Source organism: Asterias amurensis, chromosome 12 (assembly GCF_032118995.1).
Source record: "Asterias amurensis chromosome 12, ASM3211899v1".
NCBI lineage: Eukaryota > Metazoa > Echinodermata > Asteroidea > Forcipulatida > Asteriidae > Asterias > Asterias amurensis.
In genome coordinates this window covers 2,137,090-2,156,681 of record NC_092659.1, presented here as the reverse complement: position 1 = coordinate 2,156,681, position 19,592 = coordinate 2,137,090, and the positions used below count along the sequence as shown (strand labels likewise).

At 36.8% G+C, this 19,592-nt stretch overlaps 3 long non-coding RNA genes across 4 annotated transcripts; all 3 read left to right on the top strand.

Annotated features, from left to right (window-relative positions):
* Positions 1-225: 225 nt before the first annotated feature.
* LOC139945068 (uncharacterized) lies at positions 226-4,725 on the top strand. Its single transcript, XR_011787050.1, has 4 exons — positions 226-420; positions 1,236-1,376; positions 1,640-3,110; positions 3,793-4,725. It is a non-coding gene; the product is annotated as an uncharacterized lncRNA (long non-coding RNA).
* Positions 4,726-4,995: 270 nt separating this feature from the next.
* LOC139945069 (uncharacterized) lies at positions 4,996-8,812 on the top strand. Its single transcript, XR_011787051.1, has 3 exons — positions 4,996-5,287; positions 5,743-5,847; positions 6,121-8,812. It is a non-coding gene; the product is annotated as an uncharacterized lncRNA (long non-coding RNA).
* Positions 8,813-9,668: 856 nt separating this feature from the next.
* Positions 9,669-18,476, top strand: LOC139945067 (uncharacterized). 2 transcript variants are annotated; one of them, XR_011787048.1, is made up of 5 exons: positions 9,669-9,854; positions 10,258-10,361; positions 10,652-12,676; positions 13,356-15,399; positions 16,552-18,476. It is a non-coding gene; the product is annotated as an uncharacterized lncRNA (long non-coding RNA). The 2 variants fall into 2 exon arrangements; XR_011787049.1 differs by lacking the exon at positions 10,258-10,361.
* Positions 18,477-19,592: the final 1,116 nt, after the last annotated feature.

Genomic DNA, 19,592 nt, shown 5'->3' with positions numbered 1-19,592 from the left:
AACCACCAAAGTGGGCGGGAAACCCTCACGCTGGACCTATCGATTAATCTGGAGGGGGATTCACTAGTAAACTTTGATAGGTCGCAAACTTGTCCTATCTCAGCCTTAAATTGCAGGACCCTTTTACAAAATCGAATAACCCTTTTAGCTGTGGCCTTGTCGTCACAGACCTACCAGCGTTTTTACCATAGAGTTTATATAAGGACTGTTTTTCGGTAACAGGCACAAATTTGATAAAAAGTCATCACGTCGTTCAACGGCTTAGACGAGTTGTTGGAAAATTTGGGGATTACTTTGACATTTTTCGAAAGAAATATCACTTTCCAGCAATCCTTAAAGATGGCTAACAATCCTGGAACTTCACGGACAGGACTAAAGGGTAGAACAAATCCATCCATTGCGGAACCGAGACGAGTAAAGGTCTGTATTGGTTGTTTAAAAACACTGCACACTATTGGTAATTACTCAAAATAGTTGTTGGATAATAACTTACTTGGTAAGGAGCAATGGAGAGATGTTGATAGTATAACAAAAATCGTGAGAAACTGCTCCCTCTGAAGTAATATAGTCTTGGGAGAGAGTTTATTTTGCACTCAAGTAAAAAATATGTGCAACAAGGATGATTTTCATAGTCTTGGGACTATTAACATCACCCCTTATTAATTATTAACATCACCCCTTTAGCGCCTCAGATCCATAGTCTGGATCCGGCTCTGTAGGATGTATCGTAGATAGCATAAAATAAACTTCTTCATAATAATAATAATAATAATAATAATAATAATAATACACGGTTTTTATATAGCGCTTTTTCACGGGGTGTCTCAAGCGCTTTCGACATTAATACCCCGGGTTACTGGCCTTAAATCATTCCTTAAACCATCTCAGCTCCCTGGGGAGTATGCAGCCTGTGCGACAAATACATGCGCTACTCGGCTAAATCAATTACAAGAACCATCTCTGCCCTCACAGGTACCCATTTAGCCCTGGGTGGAGAGAAGCAATTATAGTTAAGTGTCTTGCTCAGGGACACAAGTGTCACGACCGGGATTCGAACCCACACTCTGCTGAACAGAAGCATCAGAGCTTGAGTTCGGTGCTCTTATCCACTCGGCCACGACACCAATTACCAAAGGGTGTTAAGTGTCTTTAAACTGTCATCAACGGCATATTCATGTCAATATTTAATTTATTTTATGAACAAAATATATAGTACACATTTCTTTATATTTCAGGGCCCGCCTTATGTGTGTCCCAAAAAGTGCGGGATGTCCTACGTGAAAAAAGGCTGGTATAACAAACACATAAAGAAAACATGTAAAAGTAAGAAGAAATCTAAAAAGTAAGAAGAAACAACGCTCCAGAAACAAAACAAGGCAAGAATTATAACACAATCTTCCTGTCCATTTTTCTCTGACGAAAACAAATTCAATGAATTGTTCACAATCAAACAGCCCAACTATTTATGTTCATTTTCAAAACGAATGCCTGTCCATTCTTTAAATGATACAAATTTTTAAGTAATTGATTTGAGGTTAAACAACGAGTAACTAGGGTGAGATTTGAGAGACGCTCTACTAAAACTGTGAAATTGCTTAAAAACTTAAAGTTTTCGTATATTTTTATGATTTTGTTTCAGATGAAGCGTTATTACTGCATGTTCTGCAAGAAAAGATACACATATGAAGTCTGTCGTAACACATATGAAGCCACCTGCAGAATGCGTTATTTCGTGAGATAAGTTTCTTCTGAACTATTTGATGGTGAACGTCGACATTTGATTAATTAATAGCCCTGGCTTTGACGTTTCAAAATCAACTATTTCCAAAACCCATGAACATAATTTTTTGGACAGTAAGTTAGGCAATGAGTTTCTTTTGTCCACGTCTGCATTCAAGGAGTAGATTTAGCAGTTACACAATGTCGCCAACGCCCAAACAATCACAAATCTGGATGGTTAAAAATTGCGGGAATTCTACCATCGTGAAACTACATTTGTTGCACCTCAACTGTTACCACGAACCGGGAATGAGACTAACGACTGCACGGGCAATGTTCAAGAATCGTCAGACGACTTCACCCAGTCTCAGCCAGAGTCGTTGCTGTCACCATAGCCGTAGTATGACAAACTAGTGAACTATAATATACTCCGGGGAAAAGAATCTCACTGTTGTTTAATAATAGTAATAATGTTATATTTTTGGTTAATTTTGGTGTTACTCTTACACCGATGTGTGTCACCACTTCCCCCCTCGTTCTGTGAAAACAAAGTGGAATTATAACCCAAGACCTTTAACATTCTAGAGAAGTGTCTTACCAACTAGACCACGAAGATTACCCGTTAGCTCGGAGGCACTTAAAATCCTATATTTTAGTAGCGGATACCGCAAACTGGCATCGGTGACACCGATGCAAATTTAACATCAAATAATTAGGTTGATATGACATGGTTTGTGAGGCGCAATTTCAGAAGGAAGTGGTCTCCCTAAATTATCTATTACGTACACATGAAAGTAACTTACCCACATTTGAATTCCAATAAAATCATTTAATCCGCCTAGAGAGTTGTCAAGTGTGTTACTTACAAGGCCCTCGTGAACTAAGTTTTAGTGTGCTTATTTTTATACAAACTAGACTTTATTTTGGGGGGTTTTATGTCATGGCGCCACACTACAATGGCAAGAAACGCGGGAAAAATATAATCACCAAAGTGGGTGGGAAACCCTAACTCTTGACCTGTTGATTAATCCGGAGGGGGATTCAGTGGTGAACTTTGATAAGTCGCAAGCTTGTACTATCTCAGCCTTAAAATGCAGGACCCTTTTACAAAATCGAATAACCCTTTTGGTTGTGGTCATGTCGCAGACCCACCAGCAATGTTCCTCTAGGGTTTATATGAGGGGTGTGTTTTTTAACCGACACACATTTGATAAAAAGTTACCCTATCGTTCGACGGCTTAGACGAATTGTTGGGAAAAATTGGGAGAGTAAATTGACGTTTTCAAAAGAAATACAACTTTCCAGCAGTCCTTAAGATGCCTAACGTTCCTAGATCTTCACGGAAACGACAAAAGGGTTGGACATATGCATTCGGTGCGGACATCAGACGAGTAAGTGTCTTTATTGGTCGTTTAAAGAAACTCGACACTATTGGTACATCTGCAAGCACACAAAGTTGTACACAATTAGTTTTTTTTTCATTAGTTTCTTGCAACTTCGATGACCAATCGGGTCCAAACTTTCATATATTTGTAATTGTTTGCATATTTTGGAGTACACCAAGTTACCAAACGTGTGTCCAGTGTCTTTAGACTGTCATCAACGGCATATTCATGTCAAAATTAAATAGTTTTTTGTAACAAAATACATATCTTCGATTTCGTTTTATGGCCCGCACTGGTGTCCCTACTGCAAAAAGCTTTACACGGGCCTTTGCTGGTTTATCAAACACAGAGAGATATGTAAGAAATAATGCTCCAGAAACAAAACAAGGCAAGAATTATAACACATTCTTCCTGTCCGTTTTCCTCTGACTAAAACAAATTAAATTCTGACTTTTTACAATCAAACAGCCGCATTTTTGTTCAGTTTCAAAACGAGTGACTGTCCATTCTTTAAATGATACAATTTTTTAAGTAATTGATTTGAGGTTAAACAACGAGTAACTAGGGTGAGATTTGAGCCAACGAGCGACGCTCATATTAAAAAAGTGAAAATGATTAACAACTTAAATGAAAATAGGAGCTTACAAAATTCAACAAGTTTTGGTATATTCTTGTGATTTTTTTTTAGAGCAAGCGCTATTACTGCATGTTCTGCAAGAAAAGATACACAAATGAAGTATGTCGTAACACACATGAAGCCACCTGTGTAATTAACTATTTAGTGAGATGAGTTCCTTCAAAAATCTTTATGGTGAATATCTATTTTTCACTATGATATTTAATGGTGCTGGCGTGGACGTTTAAAAATCAACTATTTCCAGAACCCATGAACATACATTTTTGCCGACGGGTTTCTTCTGTCTACTTTCGCATTCAAGGAGTAGATTTAACAGTTACACATGTTACCTACGCCCAAACAATCGCAAATCTGGATGGTTAAAAATTGCGGGAATTCTACCATCGTGAAACTACATTTGTTGCACCTAAACTTTTGCCACACACCGGAAATGGGACTAACGACTGTACGGGCAATGTTCACGAATCGACAGACGACTTCACCCAGTCTCGGCCAGAGTCATTGCTGTCGCCATAGCCGTAGCTGCAGTATGATAAACTAGTGAACTATAATATACTCCGTGAAAAAAGAATCTCTGGTATAATAGTAATAATGTTGTAATTTTGGTTAATTTTGGTGTTCCTCTTACACCGATGTGTGTCACCACTGTATACTCATCAGTACTTTCCCCCTCGTTCTGTGAAAACAAAGTGGAATTATAACCCAAGACCTCTGAAATTCTAGAGCAGTGTCTTACCAACTAGACCACGAAGATTACCCGTTAGCTCGGAGGCACTTAAAATCCTATATTTTAGCAGCGGGTACCGCAAACTGGCATCGGTGACACTGATGCAAATTTAACATCAAATAATTAGGTTAATAAATGTGACATGGTTTTGTGAGGGGCAATTTCAGAAGGAAGTGGTCTCCCTTAATTATCTATTACGTACACATGAAAGTAACTTACCCACATTTGAGTTCCAATAAAAACATTTAATCAGCTTATAGAGTTGTCAAGTGTGTTACTTACAAGGCCCTCATGTACTTAGTTTTGAGGTTATTTATTTATTTTTTTTAATACAAAACTAGACTTTATTTTGGGGGTTTTATGTCATGGCGCCAGACTACAATGGCAAGATACGCGGGAAAAGGTACAATCATCAATGTGGGCCGGAAACCCTCACGCTGGACTTGTCGATTAATCCGGAGGGGAATTCAGTGGTGAACTTTGATAAGTCGCAAGCTTGTCCTTTCTCAGCCTTAAATTGCAGGACCCTTTTACAAAATCGAATAACCCTTTTAGCTGTGGCCTTGTCGTCACAGACCTACCAGCGTTTTTACCATAGAGTTTACAAAATGGGTGTTTTTCGGTAACAGACACACTTTTGATAAAAGTTTATAACACGTTCAACGGCTCAGACGAATTGTTGGAAAATTAGGGGAGTACTTCGACATTTTTGAAAGAAATATCCAGCAGTACTTAAAGATGCCTAACAATCCTGGAACTGCACGGAAAGGACAAACGGGTACGACAAATCCAGCCGTTGCGGATCCGAAACGAGTAAAGGTCTGTATTGGTTGTTTAAAGACACTGCACACTATTGGTAATTACTCAAAATAGTTGTTGGATAATAACTTACTTGGTAAGGAGCGATGGAGAGATGTTGATAGTAAAATATATTGCGAGAAACGGCTCCCTCTGTAAAAGAGGTTATTTTTCACTCAAATAATAAAAGCCTTCAACTTAAACCTTTTATTATGCTTCTGAAAGAACACAAAGTAATACAACAGCAGTGTTTTTTCTTTCATTATTCTCTTGCAACTTCGACGACCAATTGAGTCCAAACTTTCACAGATTTGTTATTAATAAAAATAATGATAATAACAACCGTATTTCTATTTTATGTATATGTCGGGATACACCAAGTTACCAAACGAGTCTTTAAACTGTCATCAATGACATATTCATGTCAATATTAAATTGTTTTGTTAACCAAATGCATATCTTTGATTTCGTTTCAGGGCCCGTATCAGTGCAAAGATTGCCTGAAGTTCTACAAGACCCTAAGGCGGTATCGCACCCACTTAGAGCAAGAAGAAAAAATAAAGGTCCAGAAACAAGCCAAGGCAAGAAATACAACACACGTTTTTCCTGTCCTTTTTCCTCAAATTAAATTGAGTTTTGCAATCAAACAGCTCGCCTTTTTTTTTCATTTTCAAAACGATTGCCATTAAACAATTTTTGTAAGCAAATGATTTCGGGTTAAACATAGTTTCTATATGGTGGGATTTGAGTCAACGAGCAACGCTCTCCTAAAACCCTAAATTGCTTCAAAACTTTAAAAGCATGAGCTTATAAACTTCCACAAGTTTGAGTATTTTAATATGATTTTGTTTCAGAAAAAGCACTATTTCTGCAAGTTCTGCAAGAAAAGATATATATATAAGGCTTGTTGTGACACCCATGAAGCCACCTGCAAATAATGCGCCATGTGTGATTTCTACCAAGATCTTTCGTGATGAAAATTGCTTTTCAGCATTGTATTAATCAATTGTGTTGGCTATGACGTTTCAAAATCAACTATTCCAGAACCCATGAACATAATATTTTTGAACAGTAAGTTTGTCGACGAGAATCTCCTATACACTTCCTTATTCAAGGAGTAGATTTGACAGTTACACATGTTGCCAACGCCCAAACAATTACAAATCTGGATGGTTAAAAATTGCGGGAATTCTACCATCGTGCAACTACATTTGTTGCACCTAAACTGTTACCACAGACCGGGAATGAGACTAACGACTGCACGAGCAATGTTCAAGAATTTACAGACGACTTCATTCACCCAGTATTTAGCCAGAGCCGTTGCTGTCACCGTAGTCGTAGCTATAGTCAACGTATGATACACTAGTGAACTATACTCCGGGTAGGGGTTTTTCAGTAATAATGTTACAATTTTGGTTGATTTTGCTTTTCCCCATACACACACGTCTGTTAGCACTGTATACTCGGTACTTTCCCCCTCGTTCTATGCAAAATATCACAAGCATAGAACTCGGTTGGGATTCGAACCCACGCCATTTGAAACTCTAGAGCTGTGTCTTACCAACTAGACCACCAAAATTACCCGTTACCTGTAGAGGCAGTTCAAATCCTATATTTAAGCAACGGGTACCTCAACGATTTATTGACATATCGCCGAAAATCTGGAGCGAATAGTTATGAACACACATGAAAATTAATCTCTACTTGGAATACACAATTTGAGAAGAGTAATGACAGTAACACTTTTCAGATTCAAATTCTATGGCATGAAAAGAACTTATATAATTGTCTACATGACCACATTACTTCGAAGTGATATGATTCTCAATTTGATTTATTCTATCAAAAGCTTGCGTAGGCTGCAAACCAAACGGGTATAAGACCATTAATTTTTAGAGTGCTTACTAAAGGTAAAACCCAGAAGGTTAAAACATTATCAAATTGTTTTGAAATTAAGCATGAACAATTAGGTTTTAAGTTTCTGTTCGAATATAATCATTCTGTGCATTTGTCTATGGTCCTCAGAAAGTAAAAAACCAAAGTTTTGGTGTCATGTTTGAAAAGGTCAAGATGAAAATAGTGTGACCTTACCTTTTACAAACCATTGTAATTAAAAAAAGAAATTCCTAAATGCCGAAAAAAGACGCAGAGCGTCATTTTAAGGCGTTATTGGTAAAGTACGTTTTTACATTACGAACCCATTTGTCACTGACCTTTGACGTTAACGTTAATACTTGCCGAAAAATTAAAACCTAATTTCCTTGGAAAAAAATACAAAACATTACAATTAGCCTAATTTATTGAGTTCTCGTTTAAAGCTCACTAGTTCCAGCGGGCTTACTTAATATGCATCTTTGCCTCAGAGCCTTAGAGCAAATCTTTGATTAGTGTCGCCCTCTAAATGATTGTTGATTGACTGGTTGATTGATTTGGGGAAAGTGGGTTTGTGTGATAGCCACTTTAATAAATTCAGTAGTTAACTTGTTTCAACTTAAAAAGTAACATTCTTTCGACATTGTTCTCATTCTGAAAGGTATTTAGAAAAACTCAGTAAAACAGAAATTCTGACAAATTTACATGTCTGATCTTTTTTTTCACCCTTTCGCCTCTGTTAGTGTGTTGTGGCAACACGGTGAACGAACTTACTATTCTCGAATGCTTCTGAATACATTAACGAAACCGCCAATCACCGTGTTGCATGTCTCCCTTGGAACATTCCATTGATACCCGGGGTAGGCCTAACACAATTATTTTGTAAATACGCACTTCGCTGCGTTTCGTTTATTTCCCCTCAGTTGAACTACCATAGGTTGTATTGTATTATTGTGGCGTGTCACGGCGTGTCAAGTTCTGGTGTTTCGGATCAGCAGAGTGTGGGTTTGAGTCCCGGTCGTGACACTTGGTGTCCTTAGCAAGACACTTGATCGTGATTGCTTTGTAAATTTTGGGAGCTACTTTCCACTTGACCATTCAGGCTTCTGATAGATATTGCCCAATCATTTCAGCCGGCGTATGGACACAATTATCACGACCGGGACCCGCAAACTGTTTTGGTTTTTTTTTTCAACGTAATGTTTTTTTTTACGTGTGAAAATATAGATTGAGATACAGTTATAAAAGTCACATGTGACAGTTTTCCTTTTAGCTACTAGTTTTATTTCGTTTACATCCACACATGGTTTCTTTCGTGTCGTTTTGGGTTTGTTTCATTCATTTTATTTCATCTAAAGTCATTTCAGATTATATTTTCAACATACTTTAGTTGAATTTCTACTACATAATCACAACACGGACGACATTAAATGGTTGGTCAACATCTTTTTCTGTAACCGAATAATCTCTGTGAACTGATAAGTTTGAATGATCTTTATGGACCAATGAATTTAATTACTCCCTACGACTGTTGAATGCTGATTTCATTTTCAAACCGAACTGAAAGAGTCAGATTACCAAAAATTACGATTTGTTTTTTTTTAACATGGACTGGGAAAGCAGATAAAATCTCATAGCCGTTGTCCCTCCCAACTTGTACTTCTTTCACCAACAAACGATGTTTAAAAGATTTGGGGTTCTTTTTGTTAACACTAAACAGAATGTCCACAGATTTACATTAAACTTACACAATTTAAAGATGGTGATATAAGAAGGTTTCCTTAAAATAATACTAAGGCCGTGTCCGAAACGACGACTTCGGCTACAGCTACGTCTAGATCAGCGCGTCTGTCAGTGTTGAAGAATAGGCAGACGCGCGCGATCTAGCCGTAGCTGTAGCCGAAGTCGCCGTTTCGGACACGGCCTACGTCTCTGAGGTGCTGTAGTTTTAGAGAAATGAAACTTCAGGGTTAATGCCAAAGTATACCCTTCCTTTATAAGAAAGTTACAGTACATAAATTGATACTACAATGAGTAGGTCGATTGTGTTTATTACATGTTTTTTCTTAATTTTTTAAAAGCGTCTTGCGTTAACTATCTTTAGGCCTAACGTACACATGAAAGTAAAACTTGCCCGCTTTTGAGCTTACATCTAAATACTTAACCAGCTTGGAGAGTTGCCAAATGTGTTACATACAAGTGTAGTTATTTTTCCGGGTGTGGTGTTTTACAAACTAGACTTTATTTTGGGATTGTTATGTCATGACGCCAGACTAAAATGGCCAGAAAGGCGGGAAAAATCTAATCAGAAAAATAGGCGGGAAACCCTCACGCTGGACCTGTCGACTTATCTCGAGGGGGATTCAGTGGTGAACTTTGATAAGTCGCAAGCTTGTCCTACCTCAGCCTTAAAATGCCGGACCCTTTTACAAAATCGAATAACCCTTTTAGCTGCGGTCATGTCGCCACAGCCCTACCAGCGTTTTTATCATAGAGTTTATATTTGGGGTGTTTTTTTTTTTTAGCAGACGCACATTTGATAAAAGGCTACCATATCGTTCGACGATTAGACGAATTGTTGAAGAAGTTTGGGAGGGTCGAAATTGTTCAAAAGAAATATCACTTTCCAGCACTCCCTAAGATGCCTAACAATCCTAGACATTCACGGACCAAACAATACGGTCATACATATTCATCCAATGCGGATACAAAACGAGTAAGTATCTTTATTGCTTGTATAAAGACACTGTACACTATTGGTAATTACTCAAAATAGTTGTTGGCATACAAATTTACTCGGTAACGAGCAATGGAGAGCTGTTGATAGTCCAAAAGTCTGTGAGAAACGGCTCCCTCTGAAGTAAAGTAGTTCTTGAGAAGGAGGTGATTTCTCACTCAAATAAAGAAGCCTTTAATTATGCATCTGCAAGCACACAAAGTTGTAAACAAAAAAGTGTTTTTTGGTTCTTTCGTTGTCCAAACTTTCATAGATTTGTTATTTTGTGTGTATTTTAGAACACACCAAACGTGTCAAGTGTCTTTAAACTGTCATCAGAGGCATATTCATATCAACATTGAATTGTTTTTAAACAAAATACATATATTCGATTTCGTTTCAGGGCCCGTTTGTGTGCCCCAAGTGCAGCAAGGTCTACGTGACCGTGCACTGGTTTATCAAGCACTTTCGTGAATGTAAGACATAACGCTCCAGAAACAAAACAAGGCAAGAATTATAACACAATATTTTCCTGTCCGTTTCACTCTGACGAAAACAAATTAAATTACTTGATCACAATCAAACAGTCCACTTTTATGTTCATTTTTAAAAACAAATGCTTGTCCATTCATAAAATGATACAGTTTTTTAAGTAATGGTTTTGGGGTTAAACAACGAGTATAGGGTGAGATTTGAGCGACGCTCTACTAAAACAGTGAAATTGCTTAAAAACTTTAATGAAAATAGGAGCTTACAAAATTCAACAAGTTTTGGTATCTTCCTATGATTTTTTTCAGAGAAAGCGTTATTACTGCAGGTTCTGCAAGAAAAGTTTCCCATATAAAGCCCGTCGTAAGACACATGAAGCCACCTGCATAATGCGTTTCGTGAGATGAGTTTCTTCCGAATTATTTAATGGTGAATGTCGACATTTGATTAATTAATAGTCCCGGCTTTGATGTTTCAAAATCAACTATTTCCAGAACCCGGGAACATAATTTTTTGAACAGTAAGTTTGGCCACGAGATTCTCTACACACTTCCGCATTCAAGGAGTTGATTTAACAGTTACACATGTCACCAACGCCCAAACAATTAAACATCTGGATGGTTCAAAATGGCGGGAACTCTACCATCGTGAAACTACATTAGTTGCACCTCTACTGTTACCACACACCAGGAATGAGACTAACGACTGCACGGGCAATGTTCAAGAATTGTCAGACGACTTCACCCAGTCTTTTTTTTTTTTTATTTAATAGTGGTAATAATGTAATAATTTGGGTTAATTATTGGTTAAGGCAGTTCAAATCCTTTATATTTTAGCAGCGAGTACCGCAAACTGGCATCGGTGACACCGATGCAGATTTAACATCAAATAATTAGGTTGACAAATATGACATAATTTGTGTGGCACACTTTTCTGTGAAACATTTAAAGGCATTCAAAAGAAAAGTATAACTTCGTTGTTTGGAACCGTTAGATTACTTTAAACCTCTTCAAATGTAGATGTCTACAATAAAACTTACATGTGAAAATTTCATTCCATAATCTGGTCGTGTTTTGAGATATCGCCGAAAATACGGAGCGAATAATTATGACCACACATGAAAAATAATTCCTAACTGGAATACATCATTTGAGAAGAGTACTGACAGTAACGCTTCTCAGCTTCTCAGCTGGTGTAGGCTTTAAACCAAACGTTTATATGGCCATTAATTTTAAAAGTGATTACCTAAGGTAAAATCCCGAAGGTTAAAACATTATCAAATTGTTTTGAAATTAAGCAAGAACGAGTGTGCCTAAAGTTACTGTTCGAAGATAATGATGTTGCTTGCCACTTGTCTATGGTCCTCAGAAAGTGAAAACCACAACTTTGGTGTCATGTTTCAAGAGGTCAAGATAAACATAATGTGCCCTTGCCTTTTACAAACCCTCGTAATTTAACAAAAATATACGAATGTCGAAAAAAAGACGATACTGGTAAAGTACGTTTTACATTACGAACATATTTGTCACTGACCTTTGACGTTAACGTTTAATACTTGCCTGAAAATGACAACTTCTTAATGTCACACTAGCTTCCCTTGTACATGTCAACCTAATCGTTTTAAGAGTTATCACAAAATATTGCAATAAGTCTTATTTCTTGATTTATTATTAAAGCTCACCTGTTCCAGCAGGCTAACTAAATATGCATATGTGGCCCAAAGCCATATGTGATTCTAACCTTATTTTCGACCATAAATAGAAATATTTTTCATTGGAAAGGTACTTAGAGGAACTCAATAAAAAAATACATTCTGACGAATTTACGTGTCTGATCTTTTTGTTTTCCCCTTTCGCCTCTGTGAGTGTGTTGTGGCAACACGGTGAACGAACTTACTATTCCCGATTATTCCTGAAAAAAATTGAATATTTCTTAATATTCATGAGCTTAACCAGGTACCATCCAACCAACAAATAGCACTTATAGGTGACGCGCTGGTACCTTGGCAATATCAGTATACCGTTTTCGAAATAAGTCTGTTTGGTCTGAGTTTGGTCGAAAAGATAAGGCAGTCACGTGAAATGCATATCATGTAGCGTATTAATTAGCTCCTATCAACAATTGTGGACAGAATATAATGTGGCACCAGTCGCAACAGTTTATCGAGTTGTTATAATTCTACCCAAAACACACTATTTAGAATTGGTAACCATTCTTGGAAATTAAGGAGCTCACACCAAGCTTACCTAACCATGTCAGACGATACTAAGATAACCCAGGTCGACGCTGATGATTCGGAAACAACGAACTCGGATAATGATGATCCCGTACGAGTAAGTGTTGGCTTATAATTTTTTAGAAGCTAAGTTCGATTTTGATCGAAACACTTTTTAAAGTTGCTTCAAGAAAGGATAGCATTTTGTGTGATCAAATGCCCTTTTTCAATTTAGAACGGTGTGATTAAGCCACATGTTTTAAAGTTTTAATTATCACCTCGGATTACAGATTGTACAAGCCAAGCCGGGAAGCAAACGAAGGCGCTTTTTAACTGCGTCACAGTTTCCCGATCGCATTTAAGTGTTAGATACTTTTTATACAGCAAGTTTTTGGCCATGACATGACTCCTTTTAAAACTCACTTTGAATGAAGATGTATGTTATATAATTCACCTGTAGAAGTTTTCGAGAAAAAAATAGAAACAACAGAACATTATTTTCATAAGAGTCGCGTAAATCCGTTATACGTGCTAAAAATAATAATGTTCGCTGAGACGAATAATTTGTTAAATTGTTTTACTAATTTCTCAAAGAAACTAAAGCACCACGACAAATAGTGTTTTAATGTAAGTTCTCAACCATCATTATAATCTTTAAACCATAACTTTATTATCAATCTGTGTACGTATTGTGTTTTGTGTCGTAAAAAAACGAACCTCAGCCCATAAACAAGAAATCACAACTGGGCTGGTGAAATTCATGGGTGTTATTTATTTTTTATTTTGTTTTTTTACAGTCCAAAAGACGATGGCGTCCGAAATCTTCGTCATTCGGTGGTTTGGTCATCCTGGCAACCCTCGTCATCGGATGCATGGTTGTCTCACTGGCTGATGTGAAGATTGAGGGGCAATACATTGGCTAATAGTACACCCGAGTCAACAAGACACTTTCTTGCCGAATCGAAGCCAGACAAAATGGTCAGGAGTAAAACTTCATATACCCAGAACAATAAAGTAGTTTTATCTTCCACAAGTTAAAGTGATATATATCGATTTAATAATAATAATTATTGGAGTATACAGCCCTGAACTGCCTATAAGGCGCTTATTACCCATTTATACCCCTGGGTGGAGAGAAGCAATTATAGTGAAGTATCTTGCTCAAAGACACAAGTGTCACGACCGGGATTCGAACCCACACTCCGGTGACTGCATGCACCAGAACTTGAATTCGATGCTCTTAACCACTCGGCCATGACACTCTAAGCTGCATTATGTTTTATTTCTGTGACTGGTGCAATAAATTAAACGCCACTACATGCTTATATAGCTGACAGTCACAGTATTTGCTTTTCAAGAAGCGAGTGCTAGTGTCCTCAATTTTAGTTACTCTCAACCTATCTCGGATCAGAACTTGTTTTACTCATTTGTCGTGCCATGATGCTGTACGAGCAATTGTCACAACAAGACTTAACTACGCTCTACTCATGGAACTCTCTGCAAAAAAAAAAAAAAAAAACCACAAACTGACTTCAACGGCTTAACTACCGTACTGCAACAATTATCATCTAGGTCAAGAAAGCAGTAATTATGTACACAGAAATACATCCCTTAAAATTGCATCCTTCAACGCACCCGCAAACCTCCTTCCTCCCTTGCACTTCTTGTGCACAGTTTTCGTAAATTGTATAATTTTTTTAATGAAATTTAATAGTACATGCATCTTATTTAGACGGAGATGAAAATTTAAATTCACTCCAGTATGATCATCCAGCAATGATCCGTATCGATAAGACATGTTGAAAGAAAAATATGTTCAGGTTTGTTTACATATTTTGGAAAGGATTATGGTTCTTTACAGTTGTCATATATCCGATTGCATCTTACAAATTACATTATGTATTATACTAATGCATGTCAATACAAACCTCAATTGTGTCATAGTTATCTTATCCTGCATTAACTATTGAGTTTGATCGTTTAACTTTGAATCATGCAAACAAATATTTAGTGATGACCTGAAATTTAGACCCTAGCAAAGGTCAGGCCACTTACTACCTGTTTACATTTAAAAGCATGATGTTCCGAAACTGTTTAAGAAAACCTTTTAAAATACATTCCAGTGAAATTATAAGTTCCTAACATCAAAGATACCAAAGGTAAATCAAACGGATTAAATAAAGAGTTTGTTATGAGCAAAGCCAGTTCTTTGTTTCTACTTTTCTCCGAATGCTTTAATCTAGCTTTTGTTTAATGTTTTGAATATTAAAACATGAATATGTTTTATTATTGGGTAGTTGCTTTCCCACACCATAGATTTTTTTTTCTTTTACTGACAAACATAGTACTTACAAATAAACACACTTGGGTAAAAATCTGTATTGGTATATATATTAACATATTATGGCGAAAGTATTGCGACATGTCTGAGAAAAAAATTGTGATTGCAAGTAGAGTTGGCTTATTGCCATGGCGCATTGTTAACATGTTTAAACAAACTAATAATAATAGAAATTGGAATACCATTAGGCCATGATACCATTGTGGCGTAAGGTTCTCGTTAGCCCCACCCATAGCCCTTTCTCTTCCAAAACATGACTGACAGGTACTATACATGTAGTATATAAAACCCTGAAAGTTTGAGAAGTTGATATTCGAGAACATTTTTACTCATTTTACTTTGGCGATATTGCGAGAAAGTTAAGAATGGCGAATTGTCATAACCAACCGTGCAAAGTTCCGAATCCTTATGAGTGTGGCTGCACGAATGAATCAGTATGTGATCCTTGCAAGACACACAAATGTGAGAAGTGTGTTCGTTGTAGATGCGTGTTCTGTACGGTAAGCTCATTGCAATTATGGTACAATTGCACTTTAATTGTTTTTTTGTTTATAATATTATTATTGAGTAGTCTTTACATTATTAAGTCTGCCAATCTGTGTGTACGTGCACAGACATTATAGAAGTCTAAATTGTTTTTTGTTTTTTTAAATGGGCCGAATAATCATGTACCGATTTTCTATAGTATTTCAAGAACGCCCAATAAGTTTGTACAATACTGAATGTCTTCCCCAGGGACACTATTAACAACTTTAAAAAAAAATAAGAACAATGTGCATATAAAATCTTCTGACAGGATAAACAATGACAAATAGTAAAACAATTGCGAACCGAATGCGTATAGGTCAGACAATTTAAATCGGTCTTAGTTCTGTGTTGGTCATTGAAGTTGAATTGAAGATAAAGACTAAACGAAACAAAATACTGGTTATCATCAATACTTGTTTTAAATTTATAACGTTTAAATAGGAAAACTCACTCCACATTAACACAACTACAAGTAGCACTCCTCCAAGGAATGTCCTGTCAGCAAGTGTTTATTTTACAGTGGAATTGCTTATTTGTTGCAGCATGTAATGGCGTTAAAAACCGGAAAAGCAAAGACAATGTTTTCGTGGTCATAATGGTGTTTTGTTTTAAAGGCAGTGGACACAAATTATTAGCAGTAAACCTTTCTTGGTGACGAGTAATGGGGAGAGGTTGATGGTATAAAACATTGTGAGAAACGGCACCCTCTGAAGTGCCATAGTTTTCGAGATAGAAGAAATTTTCCACGAGTTAGATTTCGAGACCTCAGATTTAGAACTTGAGGTCTCGAAATCAACCTTCTAAACGTACACAACTTCGTGTGACAAGGGTGTTTCTTTCTTTCATTATTATCTCACAAGTTCGATGACCGATTGAGCTCAAATATTCACAGGTTTGTTATTTTATGCATATGTTGAGATACACCAACTGTGAAGGCTAGTCTTTTACAATTACCAATAGTGTCCACTGCCTTTAACCTTTTTATTCTCCTAACTAAAAAGGTTTTCATGTAGTTTTTGAATGGAAGGAGTTTATAGGTTACTCTTCCGCATTACACTAATTTCCTTTCAGATTCTAGCAAACTGGGTGTTTTGGTTGACTCGTTTTATCGGTTTTTCTTGCAGAGATGTAAATGCTTTAAGTGGCGTATTCCTATGTGGGTGTGGATTGTGACGGTTCTGGTAATCGTCGTAGTGGGCATCGTTCTTGCAGTGCTGGGATCTAAAGGAGTACTCGGAGGGGATGGAATGACAACTGTCTCCCCAACCCCACAAGTTAACCCAGCACCATAAAAAACACAGAATTTCCAGGATGTTTGATGTGCAAAGACATTGACATTATTTTTCATTAAAATTTGTTTCAACCCGGAATCGGTAAATATTTTACATTTTAAATACATAGTTGTAGTGTGCGTAATAAATAGGTTTGCTACAATTTGTAGATCAAGTTTTGTTTTGGCCATGCCATGAATCCCTAACTCACTGTGAATTAAGATGTATACATATGTAAAATAGTTAACATGTAACAGATTCAAGTGTTTGCGGGCGGGAGAACAAAAGTGAAAACCACAGAGCAATGGTTTCAGGAGAGTCGCGTAACAGTGGGCCTCCTGGTAAACACGTTGTAGCCCACATGCTAAAATATTTTTTCTTCTCATTAGACGAAAATAATTTCCGTGACACTGTCTTACTCATGTACCCGTTTGTGATTGTATTATTTTAACAAAACAGAGTTGTTTATGGGGTTGCAATGTTTCTACTGCACCTGTGATTACATCATTATAGCCATGTTAACTTAGTCTAACTAATATAGCTAATGTCCATTTTTAAATGATTTCAATTATATTGTTTCCAAATGTTTGGAGTGAAATTGCCATCAGTTAATTCACTTAAGATTTCCGAGTTTTCCCATTGAAACAACTCTGTCATGAACACTAGATATAATACATTCCGGGGTTACGGTACGGCGCTTAAAAACAGCGGCCGTCTGACAGTGTGTGTACCGTGAGAAGGCGCTCCGACCCCGCTGCCGTGCTCCCTCTGCACGGTGTTTGTTTGCAGGGTTAGATGCGTCTTCAATTCACGCTTTGTTTAATAATATTTTCATATCGCCTACAAACTACCAGCCTAAACTGTCGATTATTTTTCTGGTGAAACTGACGATTCAAGCTTTATGACTAAGGGTGTACATCCATTTTGTTTAATCACCAAAAAGGGGGTTTTCTCGGGACAAACGATTATTTAAACAAAATTACATGTTTATATAATGTTGTTAATATTATGAGAAATGCTTGCTTAATCGTCAAGCAAAACAATGTATTCCAAATGGGTATTAACAATTGTTAGTACTTTTATACAGTTATGTGCTAAGATTATGTTCGGTTCCCCAGTAAATACACGAAGTCGCTAGACGTCCTAATGCAAATTACGGGATTGGCTTCACAGTGGCAGCTATCGTTCCGACTTCTATACCGTGTAAACGCGGCTTTAGACCCGATGCACAGTGTGTCCGTCACGCTACATTGTTGGCTGTTTACATTCTTAAGTTATGATCTTGTGGTACTTAAAATTAGTAGGCTTTGTTATTAGCGGATGCACGGTGATATTGTATGAAGTTTATGTTTTAATATCCCAATAATATATAAGTAACCATTGCTGAAGAATGTACTTGGCAAGAAAAGTTGCATAAAGCTGTTTAGTAGAAAAAACTGTGTAGAAAAAAATGTCTTTGCTAAGCAACAAAAGAATGGGGCACCAGTTGAAACAATGCAAACTTAAAGTAGTTTTAGCTGGTAAGATGTTTCTGTGCTAAGTTGTTTTGCTTACAGGCTCTATGAAATTACATTAGTGTTGTTTTACATTGTACTAAAAACATTATCTGTGTAAATTTTCATCAAGTAACATTACTTCTTCGACCTTGGTAGATTTGCTTTTAGTGGAACCCAACATTGAATGCGGGGTAATGAAGCAAATTAAAATAGTTCTATGTATGTTAAATTGCAGATCTTTGTCTAAACTCTTGTGTGTGTTTTGGGTTATTTAGGGTGTTTTGTATGTTGTTTTGCTTTTATTTTGCTTTGAGGGGTATTTGTTTAGTTTTTACCTGTTGACGGTTGACAACCTTTGAGAGAGTAATGAAGATAAGTTAAGTTCCTTAAAAAATTTTGTTTCGTTTTCAACCTCAAAATGAAACTGGTCCAATTTACTGATGTATCAAACCCCCATCCACGCCCCTTTCAAACCCATGGCCGCCATGGCCAAAACACCTGTTCGTATCTCCATACAGTAAGTAACAGAGAGAAATCACAATAGAAAAAAAATATACAAACAGGCTACATGTCATCTTTTTATTGGTTAATGAGTTACTGTGGTAACAGTGAGAGGGGGGGGGGGGTGGAATCAGAAGAAAGACTTACCTCGATTGCTGGACTTGGTTTTCCCCTCAGAGATTGCGACAGACCAATAGAGGAGCCAAATATTGCGACACACCAAAAGTTCCACAGATAATAATGACGTCACACACACACGGTATAATCCCTGATAATTAAAAAACCGAAGAAATAAAAGCGATTATTAAAAGACGTTTTTTTATATTTTAAACTTGTTTATTTGGAAGTGATCAAAAAGATAGACTTGCTCTGATGGGGTACAGAGTTTGTGTGGCGACGATAGTCTATAACAACTACAGCTAGTGAGTTGGCGTGCATAAGGAAGGGACCGTCTGCAATTCAGAACCACTCATCCGGCTCTTATGCCGCAGTGTAAAAACAACACAAGCTGAGAGGAAAACAGTTTTATATAGCTGTAATTCTCTCTACTATGACTCAATAACTGTTGTTTTACTTTTAAAATATTTAATAGGTTAATTATCTTGTAATTAATTTACACAATGACTTTCTAATTAAGGGTTTCTAAATATTATCTGACAAAAATATACTTAAAAGTGGAAGGTTATTTGGAGTTATAAATTTAAGTAGCCCATGCTGATCAAATTTTAAGAGAGAAAAAAACAGTTAATTGGTGATTAAAATTGAAGTAAACAATTAATTGTTTTAATAAGCATAATGTGGATAATTTTATTCAAGTCTTAATGACCAATCTGCTACCGTTCTCAAAATAATTCATAATTATGGTCACATGTAAACTGATATGGTGTAATTTTTAGT